The following is a 14,356-nucleotide window of genomic DNA, read 5'->3' as shown; positions in this document are numbered from 1 at the left end:
GAAACTGATAACTCCTAGTTATGAGCTGAAAGAATGACATGTCAAGATTTCATGTTTTAAAAATTTTACTGTATTGAATGACTAAAAAAAAGAATCTGTATTGCCTAAAAACTATTTTCTTTTGTAGGCAACTTATACTTTAAACTAAAGATATAACGATACCTTATTACTTGTTGTACATTACACTCTGAAAACTGTTCACAGTTGCTCCTAGGGTCCCATGGGTTGCTTCTTTTTTTACTTTCCAACTGGGTGACTTCTAATTACAGAATTCTTTCTCACAGTGAGGGTTACATTGTAAATTTCTTTTTCTAGCTCCAATCTAGGCAAATCTCCCAGCCTCTTTTAACTCCTCACAAATGTGATCTTCAATCTGTGTATGAGCTCCCACCCACGTTCTGCTTGGTGAATGATAGTCAGCATTTTCTTTACTTCATATGTACACCTGGCTCTTACTATCTCTTATTCTCATCCCTTATTTAGTTGCAGACCACACAAGACAAAACTACAAGCACTATCTGTCTGTGATATTTCAAGATTTATAGAAAAGCTTGTAACCTGATCTCACAATGGCTTCCCCTATCTTCTGCTCCATGGCAATAGGAAAAATGAGCATTTCTACTTAGATACAAAGCTAATCAGTTAACTTTGATCCCAACTTCCTTTTATCTGAGGAATAAAGGGATAATTTACAGCACAACTGTGTGCAATTGATATCCATAACACCATTCTGGATATTGGAAGACTCAGAGTCTGCTCATTGTAGTGTTAGAAACTGTTATCACTGTCTCCAAGCTTAAATACCTTGCACCGTCTGAGTCCTTTTGATCACTAACTATTAAACCATCCAGGCTTATCGTTGGGCAAACTTCCAGCACAGTTCAGACATCCCCTTTAATTTTCCGTACATTTAAAGCTCCAATTCCAAACTATAGTAATCATACAAACCAAAAGATACAGTTCGAAAACATAATAATCTGATAAAGCTCACAATTGTAAACCATGTTGATTCTGTTTGATTGTATTATGATTTTCTAAATGTCCTACCAGTACTTCCTTAATAATGGATTCCAGCATTTTCCCATTGACAGACATTAGACTAACTGGTCTATAGTTTCCTGCTATCTGTATCACTCCTTTCTAAATTGATGTGTTACATTTGTGGTTTTCCAAACCACTGGGACCTTTCCAGAATCTAGGGAATTTTGGAATGTTACAGCCAATGCATCCACTACCTCTGTAGCCACTTCTTTTAAGACCCTAGTATACAGGCCATGAGGGGACTTGTCATCTCTTAGTCTCATTCGTTTACCTCGTCCTTTGTCTCCAGCGATAGTGATTGTTTTAATGTCCCCTCCTTCGTTTTCCCCTTGATTTTCAACTATTCTTAGGATGCTTTTTGTGTGATGACAGATACAAAATATTCTCTGCCATTTTCTTGTTTCCCATTATTAATTCTCCAGTCTCATCCTCTAAGAGATGAATGCTTACTTTAGCTACTCTTCCTTATTATATACTTGTAGAAGATCTCACTGTCTGTTTATATATTTCTTGCTCATTTACTCTCATACTCTAATTTCTTCCTCTTTATTTTTTTTTTGAGTTATACTTTGCTGGTTTCTAAAATTTTCCCAATCTTCTGGCTTACCACTGATCTTTGCAGCCTTAGGAACATAGGAGCAGGTGTAGTACATTCAGCCCATTGAGCCTGCTCCGCCATTCAATACGATCACGGCTGATCATCAACTTCAATGCCTTTTTCCTAAACTATTCCCATACCCCTTTATGTCATTGGTATTTAGAAATGACTCTACTTTGAACATACTCAATGACTGAGCTTCCACAGCGCTCTGGGGTAGAAAATTCCAAAGATTCACAACCCTTGGAGAAAAAAAGTTTCTCCCCATCTCGCTAAGTGGCTTCCCCCTGAAATTCTGTCCCCTGGTTCTAGATTCCCCAACCATGGGAAGCACCTGACCTGCATCTACCCTGTCTATCCTTATAAGTATTTTTGTAGGTTTCAATGAAATCACCTCTCATTCTTCGAAACTCTGGAGAATGCAGACCCAGTTTCTCCAGTCTCTCTTCATAGGACTGTCCCGCCATCCGAGGAACAAGTCTGGTGAACCTTTGTTTCACTCCCTCTATGGCAGTAATATAATTTCTAAGTTAAGGGGACCAAAACTGCACACAGTACTCCAGGTGTTGTCTAACCAAGGTTCTACACATTTGAAATGAGACTTTGCTACTCCTGTGCTCAAATCGTTCTGTGATAAAGACTAATTGTTTGCTGCACCTGAATGTTGGCTTATTGATGAGGACACCCAGGCCGTTATACATCTAAACTTTCTAATCTCTTACCATCTAAGAAATACTCTGCACATATGTTCCTCCTACCAAAATGGATAACTTTACATTTTTCCGCATTATATTTCACCAGCCATGTTCTTGCCTACTCACTAAGTCTGTCCAAATCCCCTTGAAGCTTCTTTGCACCTTCCTCACAACACACATTTCCACCCAGCTTTGTGTCATCCATGAACTTGGAAAACATTTGGTCCCCACAGCCAAATTATTGATTTATATCGTGAACAACTGGGGCACAAGTACTGATTCTTGCGTTACCCCACTAGTCACAACCCACAATCTGCCAACGCGAGAATGACCTACTATGTTTTCTGCCAGTCAACCAATCCTTAATCCATGCCAGTATATTACCTCTTATCCTATGTGCTTTAATTTTGCTAACAAAACTCCTGTGGGGGATTTTATCAAAAGCCTTCTGAAAATCCAAGTACACTACATCCGCTGACTTCCCTTTATCAATTCTGTTAGTAATATCTTCAAAAAACTCCAACAGGTTCATCAACCATGATTCCCCATTCATAAATTCATGTTGACAATGCCCAATTAGATCATTATTATCTAAGTGTCCATTTATCATGTCCTTTCCAGGATTCCAGCATTTTCCATACTGCTGATATAAGACTAACAGCTACCTCTTTCAACACTCTAGGATGTGGGATAATACCTGGGGACTTATCAACCTTCGGTCCCATTAATTTCTCCAGTACAACCTTCCTACTAATACTAATTTCCTTCAATTCCTCATTCTCCCTAGTCTCTTGGATCTCTAATTCTGGGAGATTTCTTGCATCTTCCTCAGTGAAGACAGATACAAAATAATCATTTAGCTTCTCTGTCATTTCGCCATTCTCCATTATAAATTCTCCTGACTCTTCCTGTAATGGACATACATTTGTCTTAGCCAAATGTTTTCTTTTCACATACCTAAAGAAGCTTTTACAGTCCATTTTTAATGTTTTTTTGCTGGTTTACATTCATATTCTATTCTCCCTTTATCAGTTTCTTGGTTGCCCTTTGCTGTATTCTAAAATGCCCCCAATCTGCCGGTTTACTCCTATTTCTGGCAGCCTTTTGGCCTTTTCTTTTAATCTTAATTCCTTTGTTAGTCACAGTTGACTGACTTTCTTCTTGAGTTTTTGTGCCCTGAAGGAATGTATTAATGCTGTAAACTATGTAAGCATGCTTTAAAGACTATCCATTGCCTGTGTACCATCATAACTTCTAATGTATTTTCCCAAACCACCTCAGCCAATTTTCCCCTCATACCTTCATAATCTCCTTTGTTCAAATTTAACACCCTGGCTTCAGATTGAACTACCTCACTTTCAAACATACAATGAAATTCTCTCACATTATGGTCACTCATCCCTAAAGTCTCTTTTAAAACAAGATTAATTGGCCCCTTCTCATTGCATAATACTAGGTCTCTAGTTGGTTCCTCAACATACTGCTCTAGAAAACCATTCCTAACACACTGCAGAAACTCATCCTACACAGCATTAATTCTCATTACATTTACCCAGTCTATATGCAGATTGTACTTGTAGTTATTTTACAAGTACATGAAGAGTAAGAAAATAACTAGGGAAAGAGTAGGGCCCTTTAAGGACCATAGTGGTAATTTGTGTGTGGAGCCAGAAGACATAGGTAGGGTTCTAAATGAATACTTTGTGTGGGTGTTCACAAGTGAGAGGGACGGCGTGGGTATGGAAATCAGGCAGAAGGACTGTGATATAATTAAAGAAATTAGCATAGAAAGGGTGGAGGTTCTAAGCGGTAGAGCAGGCTTAAATGTAGATAAATCTCCAGGCCCAAATGAAATGTATCCCAGACTATTGAGTGAGGCAAGGGGTGATAGCAGGGGTGCTGGCAATAATTTTCAATACCTCTCTGGCCACAGGAGAGGTGCCAGAGGTCTGGAGGACAGCCAATGTGGTACCATTGGAGGGCAGGGGGGATAAACCAGGGAACTACAGGCTAGTCAGTCTAACTCAATGGTGGGGAAACTATTGGAAGCAATTCTGTGGGACAGAATTAATCGACTCTTGGAGAGGCAGGGATTAATCAAGGACAGTCAGCATGGTTTTGTTAAGGGGAGGTCATGTCTGACCAATTTGATTGGATGTTTTGAAGAGGTGACCAAGTGTGTAGACGAGGGCAATGCATTTGATGTAATCTACTTGGATTTCAGCAAGGCTTTTGACAAGGTCCCGCATGGGAGACTGATAACAAAGGTAAGAGGCCATGGGATCCAAGGGAATTTGGCAAATTGGATCCAGAATTGGCTGAGTGGCAGGAGGGTGATGGTCAAGGGGTGTTTTTGAGACTGGATGCCTGTGTCCAGTGGGGTTCCACAGGGATTGGTGTTGGGTCCCTTGCTGTTTGTGGTATATATAAACGATTTAGACTTGAATGTTGGAGGGTTGATCAGTAAGTTTGCGGATGACACAAAAATTGGTGGGGTGGTAAATAGTGAGGAGGATAGCCTTAGATTACAGGGTGCTATATACAGGCTGGTCACATGGGCTGATCAGTGACAAATGGAATTTAATTCAGATAAATGTGAGTTGATGCACTTGGGCAGGACAAACAAGGCATGGGAATACACGATGAATGGTAGGACCCTGGGAAGTACCAAGGATCAGAGGGACCTTGGTGTGCACGTCCACCAGTCCCTTAAGGTAGCGGGACAGGTAGATAAGGTGGTTAAGAAGACATATGGGATACTTGTCTTTATTAGCTGAGGCATAAAATATAAGAGCAGGGAGGTTATGCTGGAACTGTATAAAACACTGGTTAGGCCACAGCTAGAGTATTACATGCAGTTCTGGAATCCGCATTATAGGAAGGATGTGATTGCACTAGAGAAAGTGCAGAGGAGATTTACCAGAATGTTGCCTAAGCTAGAGAGTTTTAGTTATGAGGAGAGATTGGATAGACTGGGGTTATTTTCCCTGGAGCAGAGGAGATTGAAGGGGGACATGATTGAGGTGTATAAAATTATGAGGGGCATAGATAGGGTAGACAGGAAGAAACTTTTCCCCTTGGTGGAAGGATCAATAACCAAGGGGCATAGATTTAAGGTAAGGGGCAGGAGGTTTAGAGGGGATGTGAGGAAGAATTTTTTCACCCAGAGGATGGTGGGAATCTGGAACTCACTGCCTGAAAGGGTGGCAGGGTCAGAAACCCTTATAACATTTAAGAAGTATTTGGATGTGCACTTGTGATGCCATGGCATACAAGGATATGGGCCTAGTGCTGGAACATGGGATTAGAATAGTTAGGTACTTGTTTGACTGACGCAGACTCGATGGGCCAAAGGGCCTTTTTCTGTGCTATAGACCTCTATGACTCTATTGAAATCACCCATAATTACTGTATTACCCATGCTACATGCTTCTCTAATCTCTTGATTAATACCATGCCCCACACTACCACTATTGTTTGGTGGCCTATAAACAACTCCTACCAATGTTTTCTGCCCCTTGCTATTTCTTAGCTCCACCCAGATTCCACATTTTGTTCTTCCAATCTGAGATCCTCCCTTACTAACCTATTGATCCCATCCCTTATTATCAGCGCAACATTACCTCCTTTTCCTTTTGCCTGTCCTTCCTAAATGTCAAATATCCTTGAATATTCCATTCCAAGTCTTGATCACCCTGTAGCCATGTTTCCGTAAGGTCAATTAGATCATACCCATTTACCTCTACTTGTGCCTTTAAATCATCTACTTTGTTGTGAATGCTGTGTGCAATCAGGTAGAGTGCCCTTAACTTTGTCTTTTTAATTTCTAAGCCTAGTTAATGCCTGTTTTCATTTCCCACCTTCTAATTTTGCTTGCTACTTTTCTACTTCCTGTTACCAGCTTCAATTCCTTCAAATTTGACCTATCCCTCAGATTCCCACACCCCTGACAAGCTATCTTAAATCCTCCCCAATAGCACTAGCAAATCTCACTGTAAGGATATTAGTCCTGGTCCTGTTAAGGTGTAACCCGTCCATCTTGTACAGGTACCACCTGTCCCAGAACCAGCCCCAGTGCATCAGAAATCTGATATCCTCTCTCCTACACCAATTCTCCAGCTGTATGTTCAATCGCTCAATCTTCCTATTTCTATGTTCATTGTCATGTGGGACTGAGAGTAATCCTGAGATTACTGCTTTTGAGGTCCTGCTTTTTAATTTCCTTCCTAGCTCCCTAAAATCTGCTTTCAGGACCTCATCCCTCTTCCTATCTATGTAATTGGTACCAACGTGGACCACAACCTTTGGCTGTTCACCATCCCCCCAGAAGGATGTCCTGCAGCCACTCCGTGACATCCTTGACCCTGGCACTAGGGAGGCAACATACCATTCTGGAGTCACGCTTACAGCCGCAGGTATGCCTGTCTGATCCCCTGACTATCGAATCCTCCATCACTATTACTCTTCCACTTTTCTTCCTCCACTCCTGTGCAGCTGAGCCACCCATGGTGCCACAGACTTGGCTCTGGCTACAGTCCCCTTAGGAGCTGTTGCCCTCACCAAAATGGAAAACTAATTAGCAAACAAGATAGATTCAGGAGAGTCCTGCACTACCTGCCTGGTTCTCTTAGACTGCCATCCCTCTCTGCCTGCACGCTCCTAAGCTGCAGTGTGACCACCTCCCTAAATATTCTGTCCACTTAGTGCTCCGCCTCACAGATGCACCACAGTGACTCCAGCTGCTGCTTGAGTTCCGAAACTGGGAGTTCAAGCTTCTGTAGCCAGTGATACTTCCTGCAAATGTGTTCATCTAGGACACATGGTGCATCCACGACTTTCTACATACCTCAGGATGTACATTCCACTCAGCTGAGGTGACCTGCCATACTGTAACTTTAAAAACTATGTATTGCAATTAGAATAAGTAGAAGAACTTACCAGTTACTCACCAATCAGCTTCTTCCCTGTACCAAAGTAGGAGGCTGAAACTTCACTCACTCACCCACCCAACCCCCAATTGACCCTCTGTACAATAAAGCAGCACTGAGGAACCTGTGTTTTTATACTTCTGAAAACCAGTTTAAGATAGCTACTTAATTAGTTAGCTGCAGCTGCTCTCAGAGCTGCTATATCCCTGTTTAAGGCTGGAATAAACATAGCTTCCCTTAACTTAAGGAGTAATTTTAGTTGATCGCTAAATTAAAGGGAAAAAATAGACTTTAGATAGAAATCAACCCTTAAAACTCCCTCACTCACCAGGCTTAGCAGCTCTCAGCACTGCACCTCCTTTCTTTCAATTTGAAAATTTCCTTCATCACAAATAGTGCAAACTTCCCAGAGTCAATGGAATATGTCTTTGTGGAGAGTTTTAAAGTATCTCCTTAAATGTCTATCACTGCTTATCTACTGTCTTACCTTTTAACCTATTTCCTAGTCCACTGTAGCCAACTCTGTTTTCACACCTTTGTAATTGCCTTTTGAAGTTTAAGACACAAATTTTGGACCAATGTTTATCACCCTCAAACTGAATGTGCAATTCTATGATATATTGATCACTCTTGTCTCGAAGATCCTGTACTATGAGATCATTAAATAATCCCAGCTCATTAGACACTACCATGTCTAAAATAGCCAATTCCCTGGAAGGTTCAGAATATATTGTTCCTTAGAATTGTCCCAAATACCCTCAAAGCTACCTTTCCCAATTTGATTTGCCAAGCCCCATCATTTTTGATATGTACTCCATCCGATGGTGTAGCTACTGTTAGAGGGCGTATAAACTACTTTCAACAGTGACTTCTTTCCACTGCTACTTTTTTTATCTACACCAAAACTGATTCTATATCTTGATTTTCCAAGCAAAGATCATTTCTCATTACTATGTTGATCCTATCCTTTACTAACAGAGCTAACACAGCAACTTGTTCTTTCTTCCTATCCTTCCGAAATGTCAAAGACTCTTAAATATTCAGTTCCAAGCCTGAGATACTTTGCAACCACATCTCTGTATTGGCAATCATGCCATACTCATTTATTTCTATTTGTGCTAGGAATTCATCCATCAAAAAGAGTGGGAGCTGAGAGTCAGAGCGGAGATTTAAAAAGAGCAGAAGCAGAGATTTTTTAAAAAGTGGGAGCTGGACTCAGAGCTGAAAGTGATGTGAGGGCAGAGCGAGAGTTCCAGGGAGACTCAGGGCTGAAAGCGGCGTGAGGACAGAGTGAGAGTTCCGGGGAGACACGGGGCTGAAAGTGGTGCGAGGATGTCACGATTCAATAAGTGACGTGATGCAGGGGAGGCAGATGATTGGTAAATAGGGTCAGGTGAGTACTTCTAAATCTACTTTTTCTACTAATTAAATTGCTGCAGTCCATTAGTTTAAACAAAATAAGGTGTGGACTTTGGAGTGTAGTGGGAGTGTTTGGAGTGGAATAAGGCCCTTAGCATAATTAGTATTCTTTAAAGGGAGTAACTAACGAGCTTAATCTAAAGGGAAGTCATGGCAGCAGAGCTCGCACCCATGATATGCTCCTCCTGCGCTATGTGGGAAGTCATGGACACTTCCAGTGTCCCTGGCGACCATGTGTGCAGGAAGTGTATCCAGCTACAGCTACTGGCTAACTGCATTTCAGAGCTGGAGCTGCAGGTGGATTAATTGAGAAGCATCCGCAATGCTGAGATTATCATGGACAGCATGTTCAGTGAGGTGGTCACATCGCAGGTAAAGACTGTACAGGCAGAAAGGGTGGGTGACCACCAGGCAGAGTAGAGGAAAGCAGGTGGTACAGGAGCCTCCTGTGGCTGTCCTCCTCTCTAACAGATATATTATTTTGGATACTGTTGGGGGAGATGACTTTTCAGGGGAAAGCAGCAGGAACTTAGTCCATGGCACCATGGGTGGCTCTGCTGCACAAGAGTGGAGGAAGAAGAGTGGCAGGGCTATAGTGATAGGGGATTCAATAGTAAGGGGAACAGACAGGCATTTCTGTGGCCACAAAAGAGACTCCAGGATGGTATGTTGCCTCTCTGGTGCTAGGGTCAAGGATGTCTCAGAGAGGCTACAGGGCATTCTGAAGGGGTAGGGTGAACAACCAGTGGTTGTGGTACTTATTGACATAGGTAAAAAAAGGGATGAGGTCCTACAAGCTGAATATAGGGAGTTAGGACATAAATTAAAAAGCAGAACCTCAAAGGTAGTTACCTCAGGATTACTACCAGTGCCACATGTTAGCGAGAATAGAAATAACAGGATATATCAGATGAATACTTCGCTGAAGAAATGGGACATTGGGACTGGTTCTGGGGAAGGTGGAACCAGTACAAACAGGACGAGTTGCATCTGGGTAGGTCGGGGCCAATGTCATCGGGGTGGGGGTGTTTACTAATGCGGTCAGGGAGGGTTTAAACTAGAATGGCAGGGGGATGGGAACCTGAGCAAGGAGACAGTGGAGGGGGAAACAAGGATAAAAACAAAAGAGAGAAAAGTAAGAAGCAAAAATGGAAGGCAGAAAAAACAAGGGCGAAAAACAAATGGGGTCATAGTACAAAATAAAGCTAAGGTGACTAACAAGGTTAAAAAGACAAATCTAAAGGCATCGTCTCTTAATGTGCGGAGCATTCACAATAAGCTAGATGAATTAACAGCACAAATAGATATAAATGGTTATGATATAGTTGTAATTACGGAGACATGGCTGCAGGGTGACCAAGGATGGGAACTGAACATCCAGGGGTATTCAATATTTAAGAAGCACAGACAAATAGGGAAAGGAGGTGGGGTAGCATTGTTAGTAAAGGAGAAATCAATGCAATAGCGAGGAAGGATATTGGCTCGGAAAATCATGATGTGGAATCTATTTGGCTGGAGATAAGAAACACCAAGGGGCAGAAAACATTGGCGGGGGTTGTCTATAGGCCCCCAAACAGTCATGGAGATTAGGGGAAGGCATTAAGCAGGAAATTAGAGGCACATGCAATGAGGGTACAACTGTAATCATGCGTGACTTTAATCTACATATAAATTGGACAAACCAAACTAGCAATAATACTGTGAAGGAGGATTTCCTGGAGTGTGTACTCCTGGAGGAACCAACTAGAGAGCAGGCTATCCCAGACTGGGTGTTGTGCAATGAGAAAGGAGTAATTAACAATCTTGTTGTGCGGGGTCCCTTGGGGAAGAGTGACTATAAAATGATAGAATTGTTCATTAGGATGGAGAGTGAAGAAGTTGAATCCAAAATCAGGGTCCTGAAGCTAAATAAAGGGAAATACAAGGTTATGAAGTGCGAGTTGGCAATGATGGATTGGGGAACCTTATTAAAAGGGTTGACAGTGGATAGGCAATGGCTAATATTTAAGGAATGCATGCATGAATTACAACAATTATTCATTTCTGTCTGGGGCAAAAATAAAACAGGAAAGGTGGCTCAACCATAGCTTACAAAATAAATTAGGGATAGTATTAGATCCAAAGAGAACACATATAAAATTGCCAGAAAAAGCAGCAAGCTTGAGAATTGGGAACAGTTTAGAATTCAGCAAAAGTGGACAAAAAGATTGATCAAAATGGAGTATGAGAGTAAAATGACAAGGAACATAAAAATCTGACCGTAAAAGCTTCTGTAAATATGTGAAGAGAAAAAGATTAGCAAAGACAAATGTAGGTCCCTTACAGTCAGAAACGGGGGAAATTATAATGGGGAGTAGAGATGGCAGAAGAATCGAACACATATTTTGGTTCTGTCTTCACAAAAGAGGACACAAATAATTTACCAGAAATATTAGGGAACCAAGGGCTAGTGAGAGGGAGGAATTGAAGAAAATCAGTAATAGTAAAAAAATGGTGCTAGAGAAATTAATGGGGTTAAAGGCTGAAAAATCCCCAGGGCCTGATATTCTACGCCCCAGAGTACTAAAAGGAAGTGGCCCTGGGAATATTGGATGCATTGGTGGTTATCTTCCAAAATTCTACAGACTCTGGAGCTGTTCCTACAGATTGGAGAGTGGCAAATGTAACCCCACTATTTAAAAAAGGAGGGAGAGAATAAAAACAGAGAATTACAGACTAGTTAGCCTAACATTAGCAGTGGGGAAAATACTAGAGTCTATTATAAAAGACATGGTTACAGAACACTTGGAAAGCATTATCGAAATTATACAAAGTCAACATGGGCTTCATGAAAGGGAAATCATGTTTAACTAACCTATTGGAGTTTTTTTGAGGCAGTAACTAGTAGAATAGAAAAGGGAGAACCAGTGTATGGGGTGTATTTGGATTTCAAGAAGGCTTTTGATAAGGTCCCACATAAGAGGCTAGTGAGTAAAATTAAAGCACATGGGATTGAGAATTGGTTAATAGACCAGAAACAGAATAAATGGATCTTTTCTTGAGTGGCAGGCAGTGACTAGTGGTGTCCCGCAGGGATCAGTGCTTGGGCCTCAGCTATTCACGATATATATATATATATAAATGACTTGGATGAGGGAACCAAATGCAATATTTCCAAGTTTGCTGATGACACAAAACTGGATGTGGTTGTGAGGAGGATGCAAGGTGGCTTCAGGGCGATTTAGACAAGTTATGTGTGTGGGCAAACACATGGCAGATACAGTGTAACATGGATAAATGTGAAGTTATATGCTTCGGTGTGAAAAACAGAAAGGCAGAGTATTATGTAAATGGTGCTATACTGGGAAATGTGGATGTACAAAAGGATTTGGGTGTCCTTGCACACCAGTCAATGAAAGTAAATAGGCAGGTGCAGCAAGTAATTAGGAAGGCAAATGGTATGTTGGCCTTCATTGCAAGAGGATTTGAGTTCAGACGTAGGGTATCTTACTGCAGTTATACAGGGCCTTGGTGAGACCACACCTGGAGTATTGCGTGCAGTTTTCATCTTCCTACCTAAGAAAGGATATATTTGCCATAGAGGGATTGCAGCGAAAGTTCACTAGGCTAATACTGGGGATGGTAGGACTGTTGTATGGTGAGAGATTGGTTCGACTGGGCCTGTATTCGCTAGAGTTTAGAAGAACGTGAGGAGATCTGATGGAAACGTATAAAATTCTAACAGGGCTAGACAGACTGGATGCAGGGAGGATGTTTCCCCTGGCTGGGGACTCTGGAACCAGGGGCCACAGTCTCAGGATACGGGGCAGGTCATTTAGGACTGAGATGAGGAAAGATTTCTTCACTCAGAGGGGGGTCAACCTGTGGAATTCTCTACCACAGAAGGCTGCAGAGGCCAGGTCACTGAGTATATTCAAGAAAGAAATTGATATTTTTTTTGGATAGTAGGGGCATCAAGGGGTATGAAGAGAAAGCGGGAATATGGCATTGAGATAGAGAATCAACCACGATCTTATTGAATGGCGGAGCAGGCTCGAAGAGCCAAATGACCTACTCCTGCTCCTAGTTTCTATGAATGCTACATGCATTCAGGTAAAGAACTTTTATTTGTCCTTTTTACCATTTTTCCCTACTCTGATCCAGTTTGCTGGTATACTCTTATGTTTGTATGCTTTGTTCCTTCTTGTTACACTCTGGTTATCATTCCCCATTTTGCAACGCTGCACTCATTCTTTCTCATTAACTTTCTAAATCTTTCCCTTTATTTAGTTTAGTTTAAAGCCCTCTCTACATCCTTAGGTATACAATTTGTCAGGACCCTAGTCAAATTGTATGTCCTCTTAATGGGAAGGGGGGAGGATGGTGGGCAGGGAAAGCTGTCCATAAACTTTCCCAGCATGAACTTAATCAGGGTGGAATTGAGAAGTTAGCAGGGCTACCACCTGCCACCTTCTTGCCTGATTAAATGTCCTTCCCACCACCAAAGTAGTCATTGGAGAGGGAATTCCTTTCCAGTCCTGAGGAGAGGTCCTTAATTCTGGTACTGGGCAGGCAGCACAGTCTTCAGGATTCTCTCTCAGTTGCAGAGAACAGCACCTATCCCTCTAACTATACTGTCCCCTACTACTATATTCATATATGCTCTCCCCATTTGAATGGCCTCCTATACCACAGTGCTGTGTGCTCATTCTCCCTGCAGTCACTGTTCTCGTCCACACAGGCTGCAAGAACGTGAAACCTGTTGGACAAGCGGAAGAGCTAAGGTTCCTTGGGTGCTACCTTCTGGATCCCCGTACCTGCCTCACTCGTAGTCACAGCCTCCCCTTCCCTAACCACAGACTAAATCTGACTTACTAACCTAACACTGATTGGTGTTTCAAGTTTAGAAATACCACTTAACAATAATAGTTAAAGAAGTTTAACTGGTTAAGCTATAAGTTTAGTACAGTACTAATGTCTCTTCGGCACCACTTTAAACTACTGCCCCTGTTTAGAGGAAAAACGAATCATAAAACCTATCAATGAAACATTTACCTGCTCATGTAGTTAATGCCTCCTGCTTGAGGTCTCATGTTGTGGTGTCTCTCGCTCTCTCTCTTCTGTAAAAGACTAAACCAATGTCTCTTCCCTCACTGTGCTGAATTCCTTCAGCCACCAAATTCCCAAGTCCAGTAATCTGTCGAGCAGTACTCCATTGAGCTGGCCTCCATACTACTTACTCCATGCGTGATAAACCTCCTGTATTTTTATTATCCAGGCAAGTGGAATTCCGGCTGAGTGCAGCTCCAACAACACTTAAGAAGCTTGATACCGTCCAGGACAAAGCAGCCTGTTTGATTGGCACTCCATTCCACCATCTTAAACATTCATTCCCTCCACCACGACATAGTGGTAGCAATACATATCATCTACAAGACCTACTGCAGCAACTCCCCAAGGCTTTGACAGAACCTTCCAAACCCACAACCTCTACCACCAGAAGGGCAGCAGATGCATAGTAGTATTGTCACTGGACTAGTAATCCAGAGACCCAGGGATAATGCTCTGGGTGACCCGGGCTCAAATCCCATCAGGGTCAATGGAGAAATTTGAATTCAATAAAAAGCCAGAATTAAAGGTCTAATGATGACCCTGAAATCATTGTCGATTGTCATAAAAGCCCATCTGGTTCACTA

This window comes from Cetorhinus maximus, chromosome 9, assembly GCF_964194155.1.
Source record: "Cetorhinus maximus chromosome 9, sCetMax3.hap1.1, whole genome shotgun sequence".
NCBI classification, from domain to species: domain Eukaryota; kingdom Metazoa; phylum Chordata; class Chondrichthyes; order Lamniformes; family Cetorhinidae; genus Cetorhinus; species Cetorhinus maximus.
This window is presented reverse-complemented; position numbering follows the sequence as displayed.